The sequence below is a fragment of the Pundamilia nyererei genome, unplaced genomic scaffold (assembly GCF_000239375.1).
Source record: "Pundamilia nyererei isolate P.nyererei 1_Seehausen unplaced genomic scaffold, PunNye1.0 scaffold00074, whole genome shotgun sequence".
NCBI lineage: Eukaryota > Metazoa > Chordata > Actinopteri > Cichliformes > Cichlidae > Pundamilia > Pundamilia nyererei.
Window position 1 is genome coordinate 1,535,385 of NW_005187475.1, and position 17,909 is coordinate 1,553,293.

At 40.1% G+C, this 17,909-nt stretch overlaps 1 long non-coding RNA gene across 2 annotated transcripts; it reads right to left on the reverse strand.

The window, feature by feature from the left end:
* Window positions 1-7,232: 7,232 nt before the first annotated feature.
* On the reverse strand, window positions 7,233-17,877 carry LOC106456265 (uncharacterized). 2 transcript variants are annotated; one of them, XR_001290422.1, is made up of 6 exons: window positions 17,613-17,877; window positions 16,324-16,477; window positions 13,510-13,599; window positions 13,321-13,368; window positions 10,621-10,651; window positions 7,233-9,470 (listed from the first exon to the last, which is right to left on the reverse strand). It is a non-coding gene; the product is annotated as an uncharacterized LOC106456265 (long non-coding RNA). The 2 variants fall into 2 exon arrangements; XR_001290421.1 differs by having other exon boundaries at window positions 10,621-10,654; window positions 17,613-17,876.
* Window positions 17,878-17,909: the final 32 nt, after the last annotated feature.

Below are 17,909 nucleotides of genomic sequence, written 5' to 3' on the forward strand. Positions count from 1 at the left end.
TCATTGATTATGGTCCCAAGATATTTATATGATTGCTCTATTTTCTGACCTCTAATAAAAGTGACTCCGTGCCCGTTTTGTTTTGTTGTTTACTACAATCACTAACCAAATCTTTTGTTTTAGATATGTTCAATTGGAGATAAGACTCCTCACACCACTGAACAAAGTCATCAATCAGTGGACCGTGGCTAGTTTCACCCTCTTTCAGTAAGCTGACAATAGCATAGTCATCTGCATATTTAATAATGACCCCGTTTTCATATCTGCTCTGACACGTGCTTGTGTAGAGAATGAGTAATAAGGGCAATAAGACACACCCGTGAGGAGAACACTGGGTCAGACAGAATCCCATTTATTCTCACTCTTTGTGACCTGTCAGTTAAAAAATTTAAAATTCAGCCCACCAGGTTTTTCCTGATTTCAAACTGTTCTAAAAGTCTTTTAATTAAAATATGCGGCTGTATTGTATTAAAAGCAGAAGAAAAATCGATGCAAAAGTCCCTTTACTCTCTACATGTTTAAGAATCAGATTTAATTAAGTCAAAAGCGAATCTTCCACTCCTCTGTTGGGCCTATATGCAAATTACATTGGATCCAGCTGTTGTTCAGTCTCTTCCATAATCACACTTCTGATGGTTTTTTCAAAGACGTTTATCACAGCTCAGGCAACAGGCCTGAAGTCGTTTAGAACTTCTGGACGACTAGATTTAGAGACAGGAACCACGACAGTTTCTTCCCAAAGAGAGGGAACGTGTTGTATTTGCAAGGATTCATTAAAAATAACCTGAAATGTAGGACTGAGTTCTTTAGCGTAAGATTTAATTAGGTAATGCGTAAAAATATGAATTTGCAGTTTTTTCACTATCATTTTTATAGTGGATGCATGGGATACACTCTGTATCCACTGCACACTATTCATTATACACGTGGGTCCACTTTTCTAGCATTTTACATGTTTTTTTCGTACTGTTCCAATGGGATTTTTTTATTTTTATTAAATTGATTTTATGTTGATTTAATATTTCCTTATTTTTCTTTTTTCCCCTGTTCATTTACTGCTGTACTCTTATAGTATTACCCACCAACCATTTTTATTAAGCTGGATTGACCCTAATGTAATCTAACAGAATGGCTAGAGGGTAAAAAATGTCTGAAAATGTGTGTTTTGAGCAATGATTTAAGTTATTATGGGTTTGAGGGATTTTTTTTAGAGGTCTGCAGCATCAGATCCCCTGAAGTCTGCAGCCAGGAGAGGACAAAAAACACACAAGGACAGAAGATTTCAGGAGGGGGAGCAGAGATTAAGGAGGTCAAAGAGATGCTGTGGGGCAGGAACGTGAAGGGACTTGTAGTTTTGGAGGGAGGCAGTGTAGAAGGGGTTACTTCTGCTTGAGGACTTGTGTTACGGTACTTCATGTAAAAACAAAGCTATGTGCAGAAAAATCAAAAAAAAAAAAGCTTATTTCTTACCTCTCTAATCACCTCATGATGCTTTTGATCCCCTTTGTGATTTGGGGGAACTATATTGGAGAAAAAAATGTTGTTTTCTTAGGTGAGACGGCTTCACGGTGAGCTGCTGTACCTTTCTCTTGGCTGCCTATCTTCACCTGCAGCACCCACACCGACTTGTTTCTTGTTTGGCATGTTACTTTCTTCTGGTGTCACTGCTTTCTCAACAGGTGAAGTTCAGCCTGATGCAACACGTTGAAACCTGCTCGCTCACCGCTGCGATGTGCTCTGCAAATGGAGAAAAAGTTTGGAATTAGCGGGAAGAATTCCTGCTCTGACAGGTGGTCTAATTTTTGTCCTATTTACAAAATAACAGCTGGATTGGACTGAGGAGCGTGTGAAAGGATTCCCTTAGAAATGATAATGTGCCCATCTCAGCGCTCTCACCTCAACATTTTCAGTTTAAAATACCAGCCTACTCCAAAAAAATCACAAGATTTGATTAAGTAAATATTATATTCTACATTCGTTTTGCAGGTTTTATCATGAACCTAAAGTGATTTGTGACCTTCTTGTCCTTGCATTTTGCTGCTGGACAAAATAAAAGCTTTCCTGTACTCCTGATGAAGGTTGTTGTGTCTGCATGCAGCCCTTGCAGGCATTTGTTTATGCATACCTCTCTTAAGGTCCTGCCACAGCATTTCAATCACATTGAGGTCTGGACTTTGTCTGGGCTACTGCAACACCTTGATTCTTTTCTTTTTCAGCCATTCTGTTGCAGATTAGCTGCTGTGCTTGCGTTCATTGTCCTGTTGCATGACTCACTTGGGACCAAACCTTAGCTGCTGCACAGATGACCAAATCTGTGATTTATCGAGAACAATTTTACTTGAATTTGTTCGTACTTTAGGAACTCATATAAGTCTCTCTGGCCATGTGTACGAATAAATGACAGGTCTTTAAAGAAATAGGCCGACTATAATACTGCTAATAATAATAACAATAATAACTAAATCAAATGTAATTCTTTTTAATATTGGCTTTTAGTCATGATTTAGAGTTTTCCAAACTACAGTAAGCCACAAACACTCCTAATTATAATAGAATGCATTTAAAGAAAATAACATACTAAATAGAAAAGCATAGGCTTTAAACTACACTACTTAATCTTCCAATTATCGAGGGCTGGGTCGCAGGGCAGCAGCTTAAGCAGAGCAGCCCAGACCTGGCTCTCCCCAGCCAGCTTCTCCAGCTTATCTGGGGGAACACCTTGACATTCCCAGGCTAGCAGATAGATACAATCTCTCCAGCATGTCCTGGAGCTACTCCTCCCAGCAGGACATGTCTGGTATGATTGTAGATCTAATCTCAGCCCCTCCTGAATGACTGAACTCTTCTTTCATTAAAAAAGACTTTTATCATTCCTTGATGCCACTTACAGTATCATCATGGAGGTTGACAGATCACATGGTTCTGGCCTCCACTAGTTTTCTTGTAATCTGTTAATCCGTCTCAAACCTTTGTTTTCACAGTCTGTGTCTCCTGTAATTTTAGAGTTTTTATTTATGTGGTCATTTATTAAATGGTCGTCACTCCCGTGAAAACACTTTGCTTTGGAAAGCTGTGCCTCTTCTGGCTTCTCCTTGGAACGCTGAACTCTTCTTTTTCTTGCATTTCACCACTTCCTCTGCTTCACCTGGAGGTAGTCCTTATATAGAGAGGGGACGGGGCAGTATGCAGCGAGTACGCAAATTGTATGACTGCACAAGACTGTTGGTTCAGAATGATTCTGATTTACTAACTTATATGTGACGGCGAGGGAAAAAATAGGTCAACATGCACATTTCATAAATCTTTGAGTGCAAAGTCATTTTTTGTGCAGGGCAGAAATGTTTCCACAGAATTATTAGTAAATGAGGCCTATTGTTCCAGGAGTCCTGCTGTTTGTTCAGAGGCAACTTTGCAAACTTCTCCTGGCAACCCTTTTTCGCATTGTACTGTCAAGATCTTTAACATTGAACATGCTATCTCAGGCCTATAGAGTCTGAGACGTAGCTTTTTGGGGTTTTTTGCAGTTTCTCTGAGGGTTGCTGTGAATTTGCTGGGACATCCACATCCTGGGAGGATTGTGGAGTTAACACAAACCTGACTGGACCAGAAAACAGATCAAATGTCAGCCTTTAGAGACGTGCAGAGGATCAATTAATCAAGAGAGTTTGATTAGCAGCACCTGGTAGCTATTTACCCTCTTAGAGGAAGAGTGGGTACTTAGTTTGTCATGGGTCTTCAGATTGTTTTGTGAAAAGCTTTTGTTTTCACGTCATTGTAACTGAGGGGTGTTTCAGACTCACCATATCCAGCTCTAACTCTAAACTTATCAAAAACAACATTTTGAATTTTAGTCTTGAGGGTAAAGAGGCTGTCTGTCTTCCAAATCCTGAAGCTGGTTTGACATAAGAGGGGCCTGATAGCTGAAAGCTCTGCTTTGAGAAACTCTAGTAACCACCAGTCTGCAGCCTGACAGTGAAGTGCTCTATTAGGACAATAGGAAGGCTTGAACATGTGATGGGGTTTGATTTATCAGGACTTTATATGTGAGAAGAAGGATATCTGATGCCTGTCAGCACTCTTGCCTCATCATTTTGGATCAGCTGAAGGTATTTCAGGGTTTGTTTGTTTGTTTGTTTGTTTGTTGTTTTTTGAGAACAACCTGATAAAGTGGATAACAAAACTCCAGTTTAGAAATAACACAGCAGCGTCATTTTCTCTGAATAAAAGAAGCAATATTGGATCACCAGCCCAAGATAATGAAGCTGTTAACACAACTGATACTGGGAAGTTTTACTTTTTTGTCTAACCTTTTTGTTGTGATCTCAGGTGTTTATTAATGGAGCTACAAGCAAAAGCACGATAAACAATTTATTCCGAATGTTTTACATCCCTGTCCACTGAGAATCTTTAACTTCTAAAAAGGTGTTTTCAATCCACTTATAAATAAAACTGCACAATATCAAATGAAAATGTTCCGTTTCTGACCTGATTATGCTGTAGATTATATTTTAAATTGACACAATTTCAACTTTTGCAAAACAAATGTCAGAAGCAGCTGTTTAGAAACAAATATGCAATATTCATCACATCTGAAATCAAAGCATAAATTCATGTTTTAAAAACTAAATTGGAATAAACAAATATTTTCATCATCTTCACACTAAACTGTTTATTATTCAGTCCATATGCTGTCATAAAAAAGCAACAGGGAGACCTCTGATAGCTAAACTACAGAGCATTTTTATCCGTATATAATGTGTTCAAATAAGCAAATATTTGATTGTTTTTCCCTGATAAGTGACCTACATATTTATTAAGCTCGTTCATTGATAAACTGTCAGATGCAGGAGACTTTTATTTTATTATAAACATGAAAAGAAATTGATTTTGATTCCCGACAGGACTTTAATCCCAGTTTGACCTCTGGGAAGAAGAGGCTAAACTGATCTTTATACCACACAGGGTCACAACAGCTCTGGGTGTCTGTGAGTGTATGAGGCGGTGTACTGCTGGATGGGGGGGGTTATTTATAGCAGTCAGTGAGGTCACCAACAACAGACAGCCTCAATGAGCTGTATTCAGTCTATAGTTTAAACCACCCCCCTGCATACACTCCACAGAGTCATGACCTCTGAGGGAAGCTCCTGGGAAAAGTGTGAGCTGCTGATCGTTACTGATGAGAACACTAAATCAGGGAGAGTTTAAACATAAAAGCAGTGGGTGTACTTACAGAACTGTGTGTGTGTGTGTGTGTGTGTGTGTGTGTGTGTGTGATCCTTTTGGAGGAAATGTTGGACTCTTTTGGTCAGACTGCAGCTCTTATTGTGCTGCCCTCACATTCGTGTCATTCTTTAAATGGCTGACGTTTGAGAGCCAAAGTAGTAAGAGAGTAACTTTTACTCAGCTTTGACTCAATTTAAATATTAATTAACTTTCATTACAGACGTCTACTCCATTACATTTCACAGGGAAGCGTCTGGATGTTTTGCCTCTTTGGGTATTCAAATGTGGCATCAAAATGTCAAAATTAAGCAAGAATAGAGACAAATTGCTAGATTATTTAAATGTGTGCACATGTTAGGTTGATATTTAATTGTTCTGTTAATCCTGTGAAGCCTGAACCATGAAATAATTGACAAAAAACTCTTTTTTTTGGTAGGGGTAGTGTTTGTTGACAGTCCAAATGGCCCAGGGGAAGAAGCTGTTAGTGAGTCTGGAGGTGTGGGACCTGATTGACCTGAGGCGACAACCAGAGGGCAGCAGGTCAAACAGGTGGTGGGCGAGGTGGGAGGGGTCACCTGTGATGGCCCTGGTTTTCATGAGACAGGAGGAGCTGGCGATGGCCTCCAGCGGTGGCAGAGGGCAGCCAGTGATTTCTCAGGCAGTGTTAATTACCCTCTGCGCAGCCTTCCTGTTCTCAAGAGAGGAAGGTGTACGATTTCTCATTTTCCTATAAATGTAAATGGAAGCTAGTTTGATTTTAGATCTAATCTGGGGTTATTGCCTGATAAATGTTGACACATAAACCAGTCCAGTAACAGGATAAATATGGCACTCTTTAAAGCCCCTTTAATAAGAGTTCCTTCTACTTGCAACACATTTACTTCAGTAAGACTCCAAATACTGGGCTTGAATATTTTTAATGTTTTCAGCATCTAAAGCATCTGAAGAGGTTGATGCTCCAACAACACTTGTAGTGTAAAGAACAGCTTTATTACTTTCAGCCTGTGGCCTTCATAGTATTCAGTTAAATGTAAAGGTTTTTTTCAGGGAGCTAAAGGAGCTTTTAATTTTATAGCAACAGCATAATGCAGCAAGAGTCAGATTAACACAGTTTTAGAGTAAATATTTTACATGCTTCAGCATCCCCACAGGGCTGTATATCGCAACTGTTTGTAAAGTACAAATGACTATTTTATAGGTTTTTTGGTTTTTGTATTTGTACACTATGTTTTTTATTTATTCATTTTTCTCATTTAATTCTAATTCACGTTTTCTTGACACTTGTGCTGCCGTGATGTCTGCATTTCCCCAATATGGCATTAATAAAGTCTGCTTAATTTACACCTAGTTTTCTAACCCACCTCCACCCAAACGTCTTTTTAATTCTATATCTGACTTGATATCGATTATTATTGATGTCTGCTGGTCTCCTCATCCAACGCATGCACAAAATATATTAAAATACTATATTAAAGAATTTTTGCAGTGCTTCTGGATAAACCAAAGATCGGAATATTCTTCTCCATTTTATTTTGCCCTGAAATGCTAAATTGGTGTGTATATTTTTTAGGTTACTGGGTCATCTAGTCTAAAATAGATGATGCCTTTGTTTTCCTAATGACCCAGAACTTCATGTGAATGATTAAAAACACTCTTCTCCATACACCTCACTTCTCAGGTTTCTCTGGCCTATAGTTTATTTTTCTGGTGGTTCTCAGTGAGTTGCTGCAATATCCACAGCATTTAGAAAAGCTGTAAACCAGATGAGGGAAGTCAAGGAATTTTACAAATGGATCACTTTCCAAGAATACAGCGGACTGCGGTCTCCAGCTTGTTTTACAGATTTATTACATTAGATATGTTTGTTTGGCCAAACTGCGCTGCATAGAAGACCAGAAGGGGAATCGAGGGCTGAGATCATGGAAGAGGTAATTATATGTACACTTTGGAGCCTTGCTCGTCCTCCAGAGATCAAGACCAGCGCACACAGAGACCAAAGAAACTCCTAGTTTGATGTTAAATACTATTTATTGCAGATCAAACACAGATGCACACTTATCACTCACACCATCAGCTCCAGCAGGCGCAGAGCTGAAGGTGTTTACAGCTTCATGTCAGGACGCGCCTGACCTGTCGCACTCAATTTCTCTCACTCACTTACTTACTTTCTCACACACAGATACACGCAACGAAACGTGAGCTCATGTATTTATTAACTCACTCACACAGTCAGTCAATCAATCATTTGGCAGACTCGAAAAGTGATAATCCCAGTCGCAGTAAGTCAGTCAAACAACCTGGAGGGCTGATGAAAGGAAGGGAAACCGATCTGAAAACGTACAAAACATTAAAGAGAACAAACCAACAACCTGTACAGGTGTTTAAAAACATGCTGCGGATAAAATAAAATCTCTTTGGATTTGAATACAGACATAATTTTTGGGGTTGATGGGCGGAGAAGTTCGACTCCTGCAAATCCCCTGCATTTTGGAGGAAGCTCTAAAAGGCAGTAAAAGTAGCAAAGGATTGGATTGTTTTGAATATTTTAAATAAATCCCTTCTGATGTCTTTGGTTTGAAGTAAAGTTAAAGTAAAAACAGTTTCCTGTGTGGTTCAGTCAGAGCATATATATGTCTTCTCAAACTTTCTGACTTAAATCAAAGCACTTATAACCCTTCATAAGAGGCAGACTTCATCTTGATGATGTGAAAGTATTCAGATTTTCACACGGAAACGCAAAAAGCTACAGAAAAGTCCAGCAAAACTGCTCAAAACTGTTGATATGATGTTTAACTGTTCATTTGGTGGGTGTAAGTATTTCCAACTTTGCTACTCTTTAGTAAAATTGACCCTGTTGAAGTTACACACACTGCAGTACCAGGATACACAGGGAGGCCTGAACACCCTGAGCTGCTATCATTACCGGCAGGTTTCACACACAGACTGTATAGAAAGATGGACAACATGCAGCAGTCTCTGAGGGATTTGATTTGTGATCAAAATCAGGCAGCAAATCAGTTCAGAGACACGGAAGCGGTTCTTAAGCCTTGTGTTTTTTTGCATTTGAGCCATCTTCATCTTCATTTTTTTTGGAGCTAGAAGTCACCATATTCAGATGAGATGGTGCACTGTATCCACAGACTGTACGGGGGCAATTTAAAGACTCATACCTGCTACTTAGAATACTAGAACTTCACTTGCTAAAGCTGGAGCACAGGTTTCTTTGCACAGGCTTTTAGCACAGTTAACAGCACAGCAAGCAAGGTTATCAGTGCATAAAAATGCCCCCAATAACACCAAACTGAAAGGCTCAATATAGTTCAAGTAGGTGCTTTATTGAAATGGTACCCCATGTACAGCTGTCTTAAATGGGTATGGTTGCTATAGAGAATAAAAGAGGCTGTAAACATGCTTATTTCTGCTGTGAAGTTGGAACTTTTCAGCCATCTAGACAGAGCAGAGAGAGCAGCCGCAAATAATGCTGAACTAGAAAGCCATAAGCTGAAGATTTTCCACTTTTCCACAATATTTTCTAGATTTTGTACAATGGAAGAAAGTTGTGACACGATGCCCATCTTCTACATACAGCCTGTGTTTTTAGACACCAGGACTTCAACTCTCCACTCTGCCGGACTTGACGCAGCAGTAGACATCCCATTAAAGCTTATCGTCTCAGCAGGACCCGACGACACTCGTACACACAAAAACAATCAAACCGGAAGAATAAATGGCAAAAACCTCAACAAATTAAAGCAATAAATACTAAGCACACAGTGCCAAATCTTAAAACTTTACAGCTCGCCTCTAGTCTTTGACTTCTCCTCTTCCTCCACCTCATATGTTACATGCTTTATCTCCTTCCTCATCCTGAAGCCTTCGTGCTCTTTACACCTTTACAAACATCTTTCTTCTCACTTACTCGAACCTTACTCGTGGCTTAAAAAAGAAAAAAAAAAGAAAAATGCTGAGCGCACACACATGCTACAGTACAGATCAGTAGCTTTCAGATTCCTCATTTAGCTATGCGTGATCAAATCAAAAATAATCAAAACAAAAGTAAAATCACAGTGAACAGACGCACACAGAATCACATCTATACATCAGTAGTGACCCAGCGGCCGTTTGGTGTCCAGCATCGTGATTGGTTGATTGGGAAGAGGAGCTCTTCCCCTCCCCGTCGGCTAAAAACGAATATCTGAAGATGTACTCAGTCAGTCTTCTTTGGCCGTGATGAAACATGACTCCACCTGAGGGACAGGCCAACCAATGAAAAGTTACCGAGGCATGTAGGAAAGCGCTGACACACATTATCACTTTATGCTCTTTAATCTGTTCGGCCGTGATTCATCTGTTTATGTTAACCAATTACAATCTGCTAAACCATTCGTTGGTGTGCGTCAACATGCAGACTTGGGTCAGGAATAAACTCCTGGTTTGTGATCGTGTGTAACTAGTCTCACAAAGGTTTACAAATGTGTGCGTAAATTTGGATGGCTCACAAATGCACGCTCCAAACCTCGCAAGCATGATGTCGAGCATGAAAATCAGGTAATATGACAAGAAGGGCACCTAAGTGTCAACCATATCCAGCTGAGCAGCTGTTTTGTCCATTTCCAGTTTATACACAACAGGTATTTTTTATGTTAATGCAATCTTGGAAGGAGAGCAGAGTACCAAACTTCTACTTAATTTAGCCTAAAAGCCACCAAGGCACCATTTTTAATTTGTTAAACCCCAAACTTAAAAAAATGGATTCCTAGAATAAAACATATCCTTAAGCTGTTGTTTGTTACTATGAAATTAGATGATTTATGATTCAGACACACAAAAAAAAAATCGCATTGGATAAAAAAATATATGATTTTGTTTAAAACAAATAAAAATCTGTGACCTAATTTCAAATGCAATAACCTTGATTTGTGTCGCTTCTTTTAGTTACCAGCTGAACATGAACTAAAAATAAGATTTGAAAACCAAAACTGCTCCTGTAGGAGGATTTTGTTTGCCGCACACAAGGTTTTTCCTCAGAACTGCTTGATTTGTTTTCTGAAGCGGCACCTTCCTGTCGAACACTGGGGTGTGTTTGCCTCTTTGATTGCTTCTGCATGAAGCAAAATTAAAAACCTCACAAAGCTGACCGCGAGGAACCAGAAACAAGCCATTTGGAGGCCTGTGCAAACAAGTTCAAACACATAAACAGCTCGATTGAGTCATCAAATCAACCCGTTTTCCCCCATAAAACATGAACGCAGCATCTTTCTTGCCTTTCCTTACATTTCCTTTTTTAGAGGACGCCGGACTGAGTTTGAAAAACTGCCTACACAGCCCTGTTCTTCTGCTCTAGAGTAGTTCTGATTATCATGCAATTAATAAGAGGAAATGCATGAAAATACTTACTTTTAACATTGTGTCCTGTCAGCATTTTAACCTGCTAAACACACAGAGAAAGAGAGAGAGAGAACAATTCATTAGTGCACAGCAGAGCAGTCTGAGGCTAAAACAAGTGCTAAAGGTTCCTGCCAGAACCTGTAATAAGAAGCAGAGCAGCTCCTAGCACAGAAACATAAAAGAAGCCCTTACTTAGCAGGTGCCACACAAATTAACTCCAGAGACAAAAACTCTAATGCAGTAGTTTTATTTATCCTCCAAGACTTAACTGTGGCCTCCTGTTCGTCTGTCTGTACGGGAGGGCGGGTTTGGATTATTATCACAGGTTAGTACTCTAACGAGCGCTCAGGCCGAGACCAGGAAGTAGTTTCGCCACTTCTCCTCCGCAGGCAGTCCCCTCATAAAGAGGAGGGGCTCCATAAAGCATGGCTAATGAGACGGCATGCTAACGAAGCTTGCTACGGTGCAGGCGAGCGCACCTGGAGAGGAGAAGGCGAACAGGAAAAGCTGCGAGCACGAGCGGATTTAAAGTGTAAGCAGAGAGACAGCGATGCGATCCACAAATCAGATTTGGCTCCATCGTCATCAGAAAAAGTCGAGAAACAGAGCAGAGCTTACTATCTTATATCTGGAATTGCTAATGCTGGCTGTATTTCACTAGAAGACATAATAGTGCTGCACTACTATATCATGATTAAATTATCTTGGTAACATTTTTCAACAAAATTTCCTTTCCTCTGCACAGATCAGCTGTTTGCACCCTTTTAACTGTTGTGCAAATAAATACACATAATCCTTTATTACATCCAATTTCCAGGCACCTTTCAGAAGGAAATATCGCCCTTTTCCTTCCACTTAACTCAACTGTAAAACACAGCTACTCTGATTTTCTATACAAACCATATGAGCAGATGATAAAATACGATGCATTACTGCAGATTAAAGGCCTTCTTCCAGACAAGCATGTGTTTTCAGTTTTGTGGCTTGTTAAAATTGTTCGGATTGGAGTTATGTAAAAGCACCGCTGGGATTTATGTGAGGTTACCAGCATGAATACAGGCCCCAAAGGAAGAGAGCTATGCAGGCCCGCGTTTGCATGCTGTGCCTGTATACAATCACCAGGGGGCAGTGTCAGAAATAAGTGGATCGAAGATTTATGTGCTCAAGTTGGTTGTTCAAGTTCAGCCCCTGCAGGGAACTCCCACTGTTTGAACTTTAAGATAGCACAGAAGAAATGGGTCTCTAAGGAGCTGTAGAGCAAGTATAAATCATGATTTTTATAGAAGGATTTTTTAAAAACTAGATTCTATTCTAGTAATTCTAGTTCTATTCTTCTTTCTGTGGCTCGTACAGGCGTAACAGCACCACGAGCCACTAAAATTTTGATTTTAGGCATGAAGCGGCACAGAAATCGCTTCTACAAAAATAGAAGCTTCTGATGTGGCGCAAGTACTCTTCCAACATCTAGTTATTGTCTGAAAATGAGCGCCATTAAGAAAGTGTGTCCGCTTCTAAATTTTTAAAAGACAAATCAGTTTATGGACAAAATTTGCCGCACTGTAAAAGAAAAACTTGCAACTTTATGCAAATTCGGGCATTTTACAGAACCTGGATTTCTTTTTGGTTCATGAAGAAGTTTCACCTCTCAGGAGTAAAGAGAGAGAGGAGTCCCAAAAGTTTACCCCTAGTTGAGGTTGTCCTCACGGTCACTGTCAACATGATCGTTAAGGGTGACATGAGATAAGGTGTGAATCAAAGGTTTGGGTCGTTATAGTCACAGCAACAACTCCACCTCATTGTAAGTCCATTTAAAAAACTTTCCTCTACATTTTGCCGCGACGTTTCAAAGAGTCGTAAAGTAAATAAACGGCAGACAGAAACAACGCAGGTCGAAGAATATTACGTTTCACGCATGCGCAATACAGGAACCTAAGTGCTTCAGTCGTTCCAGTGTGCATGAACAACTGAGCTGAAACGACTGAAAACGATAGTGTAGATGCGGACCGTTTTCAGACAAAAACACTGTTTTTGAATGTATCCGGATAAGTCACATCAGTCTCCATCAGTCTTTATAACTTAAGAAGCTTCGTGTAGATAAGATCTTCATAGTAGATCGAGGCGCGGGTCATTACAGTCACAGGGACCAAGGCGTGACTGCTTTGTGATAAGATCTTCATAAAGATAAGAAGTCCAAACTTTACTATTCAAGCCAACTTTTCAACCAATCAGCATTCTGCCTCACTCAACATCGGCCTACGTGTTCTTGGCTTTTTGTAGGAAACATGCAACTCCGAAGCATTTTATGCTGGTTTAACTGCCACAGGCACTCGCCATTCATATCCGAAGCACTACACAAACAGACGCCACATAAATCCCACAACATAATGACCACCCTGGGTCTACAAAAACAACAAGGAAAGCTTCTGAAGACTTGAAAACCTACATTTTTATCAACTTTTGCAAGAATAATCCCTGGTTAAATACTGTTATTATAATCATACCTTTTCAGGATATTGAGAACACTTTAAAAATAATATAACCAAATCTAAAAAGAACATTTTGAATCAAGTAGAAATAATTAAATCAGTCAATTTAGCTGTATGATTCCTTCAGTAATTGCACTTAACATATATACAGGTTTTGTTAGCCAATTAAGCGATTCAAAACAGCATAAATGCAATTAAAAAAATGTAGGTAACAATACTGTACCTCTTTCCTTCCCATTCAGCAATCTCTCCTCCTCCTCCCGACTGTCATCTGCTCACAGGAGACAGTAAAAAGTGACGTTATTGTAGAAAAATGTGAAGACTTGGTTTTAAAAATCTAATTTCTTGTCCATGTTTAACAGCTTTGCACGCAAAACTACAACAAAAGGAGTGCGTTTCTGTTTGTGTGAACCTGAGTGAAGCTCTTTGACCAACGAGGACACGGTGTTGGTGATGGAGTCGGCTGCAACCAGGAGGTCGTTTCTCAGGTTTCTCCTCGGGCCTGGAGCAAAGAAAACAATCATTATTTTATCCAGCACTTGTATTTACAGTAATTAGACAGTTTTGTTGTTCCCTGATTATTTGGGCTGTTCCTCTGTCTCGCTGTGGCAGCAGCATATAATCTGGTGTGAATGAAAAGAGCTGTTTAAATGATGATGGAAAAGAATAAAAAGGGGCTGAAATGCGAGCAGAGCAGACGTGTGAAAAAGCACTTTGAGGCCAGTTTGAGATTTGTGATGCTGGTGTGCTTAAATACAAGAGATTTAAATGTTTTTCCTCCAATTCTTAGGTAATGAGGAACCAGTTAAGCTCATTTTCGTCTTTGCACTTTTATTCTTAGTCTCTACTACAACAGCTTTGCATAATTCACAGCTCAAAATAATCCTTATTTGTCTAATGCTCAGTTAATTTCTTCTGAAAATTAACCGACTTATAGTTTTGCATAATTACTGAATAAAGTGCAAACTGTGTGTGGCATTGTGACGGCAAAGTGCGTGTATTTATTTGATGAATGAGAAAATGTATAAAATGCCTTTATTGAGGATTCTGACTTGCTGCCGAGTCTCTTTCACACTGCTGGAATTGCAGCAGTCAGGACACCGAACACACACCAAGAATGCCTGATCAATCAGTCAAACCAATTTCAGTTTTATCTGCCGACAAATGGAAGTAATTTCTACGTCCATATGCGGGGCATATCCCTTCTCGTTATAGGGAAGGACACAAAGACAGAAGGTTAAAAAAAGATTTGACGAGGACAAACAGGCAGACCGAACTATTTATGCACAAAGAGCTGAGTAGGAACAACCTCAATGAGATAACAAGACACAGGTGAAGACAATCAGTGGAACACAGACAGGAAGCAAAGCTGACACAGGACTCGAGAGAAAGCAAACCTCCAAAGTAACAGAACACAGATGTAAATCCTAACACAAACACCAACAGAGGAACAGGAAAGGCTAATTCTTATAAAATAAAATAAAAATACCAAAACTAAACAATACTAGAGACAAAATTGTCAGGGCTCTGTGTGCGGGCAGGAGGAGAAACCACAGCTTTCTTGCTGGCGAAGAACAAAAGCATAAACCGAACAATGAAAGCTGAGACCGGAAACACACAGGCAAATCTGAGGGTACGACACGACGCTGAACACTGGAGGACACACACTATAAATACACATGAAGGAATGACGAACAGGTGGGAACACAGCCGGGAGAAATTTTACCTAACAAGACAGAGGAAGTGAAACTAGAAACACTGACATAAGACATAAACCTTCAAAATAAAACGGGAAACAATTCACAAAGACACAGACTTGACACTGAACTAAACCTATACTAAACACCAGGGCACAAGAAGAAAACCTGGGAACTAAACCCTTAACCAGAATAAACTGAAACATAGATTTATAATAATGATCAACAAAGCACAACAAGGGAATCAGAATATAACCCATAATACAAAATCAAACCAAAACATAAGAACTCCAGCATTTTGACAAAAATAGTAAAAGAACAGCAAGAGACTCAAAAATAAAACCAAACTAAAAGTAATGAAGTTAAAGAATCCAACCACAAAACACTTAATAAATACAAAAAATTACAAAGCAACTCAAAACCCGGCGACCAAAATAAAAAGGTCGCTGCTGTCATGGACAGCCTCCAATGCCACCATCTTGTTCTGCTCCAGAAACTCGCTGCAGGATCACATGAACCAGAACTTGCTTGCTACACTGATCTCAGACAACTGATATTTCTCAGTTTTTTATTAGCTGCAAATAAAAGTATTTCCAGAGGAGAAACTATATAAACCATTAAATGATAATCAACTTAGAAAAAGCATATGTACATCTAATCTTGCGGTGCTTGCATGCATGCCACATGAATCCCATAAATCTGTAGGAAGTGCCGCCATATTAAGGAGATCCCCTGTGATGTCATACAGATGCACAGGTTGGAAAAAAAACTGTCTGAGTCTGGGTTTTTACAACAGTTCGAGGCCTCAGGCTATGGGTCACAGGGACCACTTGCATATATGCTGATTATTTCATACCTCTGGCTACCCCTATTATGAGCATCCATCAGTGTAACGGTCTATATATGACAGAAAGCAAGGAAACGCATAATAGCTCCATTTTAAACATCAGTTTAAGAATTTATTTCTGTCAAGTGGTTTATATTAGAAGGTTTTACAGTGAACTGTTAATCAGGTGAGACTAATCCAAAACACAGCCTGGAAACTACTGTTTGTGCCTGTAGCTGACAAGAGGTTCAATAAATAAATGTGGTAAACACAGCTGGAATTACGACGTAACAATCCTGACGAGCATTAAAACTGGCAATATTTTTTTAAGCGCTACCGTGAGGCATCCATTTCCACGTCGTGCTTTTAGAAAAGCAGCTAAGCAGAGTATGTTCTCAAGCATGCACTACTTCATATGAGTCAAAGTCTTAACAGGGAATTTGTAGAGCTGCTCAGACATGCAGTGAAACCACATGCAAGGCTTTTCGGCCCAGACCAAAATCCTAGCAGAAGCTTCCCTCAAACAGCTGAAAAAAGTGTTTTTAGACCTGAAAATGCTTCACTCAAAACATCAGACCCACTGTACTTTGTCTCAGCCGTCTAACTAAACAAAAACTCCCTCAAACATAAGCCTTTAATATCAAAGAAGGCAAACTACAAGACTTTTTTTAAGGTTGCCATGTGGGAGAGAAATGAGTCCTACCTTGAGCAAAAGCCTCTTGTACATCACCTCCCACCCCAGCGAGGGAGTCCTGAGGAGGATACATGTGTGCCTGGGAGGGTACAGCACCTACAGAGCGGACGGCTGACGGGCTCGGCCGAGAGGGAGAGGAGTGAGAAGAGCCGGCTGCCTGCGCCTACAAGGTGAGAGGAGTTTTAGATTACAAGATCACACCTTTTGCATTTTGCTTGAATATACGTCCAGTGTGTGGACTTATCTAACTTAACCTTTTAGTTTGGATAACAATTAATTACTAGAACCAGCTGACATGGCTTGGGCATCTGAACAGGATGCCTCCAGGTGACCTGCTTAAGCTTGATTTAGACTTCTGCGGTAAATCTACGTTCTAACCGGAAACCAGTTTTAACCCTACATCACAACCTTCCGCACCATTCAAGTCATTTGAATGGCATGAGGTCGCGTCGACCCAAAATATAGTAATATTTCTCAGGAGGTGAAGGTCAGGTTATGGCATAGGATTAAACAGAGTTTCCAGGTACGTCGTAAGTTAGGACGTAGATTGCCTATAAGTGGCATAAAATAGAAGTAGTTAATTATTAACTTAAACGACGAGGATGAAAACGAGACCAGAGTATTACAAAAACAGGCACACTTAGAAATGGATGGTTCAGGTTAAAAACCAGGCTTTGCTTGACTGGAGTCATCACAAACACACTCACTCTAACGTCACTGTGTTTCCAGAGTTGTTCACTTGCTTTGTGTTAGGATGTTGCCTGTGCAAGTGCTTGCAAAGAGTCATGAGTCACCTTAGCGGCTGTTGTTTCTGGTGTGATTGTAGCTTGCACTTTACCATGACGCTCTGGGCCTTTTTATGTGCTGAAAATAAAAGTAACGTCCAAATCGCCGCTCATCCGCTCAGCTATTTTCCTCCCTGCACATGAACTGAAGTCAGCTGATTGTTGTGCAAGTGTGCAGGAAAAGGGAGTGTTTTGGTTTCTTTTCTGTCGTGAAGAGGTTTTCAATCTTTGCTCACCACCTGCCCTGCTTTCCGTGATTTTTTTCCTCTTCCCCGAAATGACTTTAAAGTTTAAACACTGGGTTTGTGTGGCGGAAGCATCGTGACAGGGATCGCCAGAAAAATAACTGCAGTGATGCACATGGAGAGCGCTCTGAAGGCGCGATCAGCCACATTTAAATCATGTACAGGCCTGTTTTTGCAACTTTTTGATTGCATGTGATATTTCAGGTGACTAATAAGGACTGAATCCCACAGTTTCTTCAGTGTTTCCAACAAAAAGGTATGGACTTACTGCCTGTCGCTGTTCCTCATCCTACAGGGACCACAACATGGGCAGCCGGAAAACAAAGAGGGCGGAAAAGAAGAATGGAAAACAAGAGGTCAGACACAATGAGAGCCAGAAAAGTCATAGAGGAAGAAACATCAGAGGGGAAAATGAGGCTTGTTACTGCAAGGACAGAAAGAGGGGGGTGTGAGGAGCAAGGGAGGCTTTGCCCTCTAGTGTGAGAAAATACAAACTGCTGGAGATTTAAATCAGTGTGTGTGTGTGTGTGTGTGTGTGTGTGTGTGTGTGTGTGTGTGTGTGTGT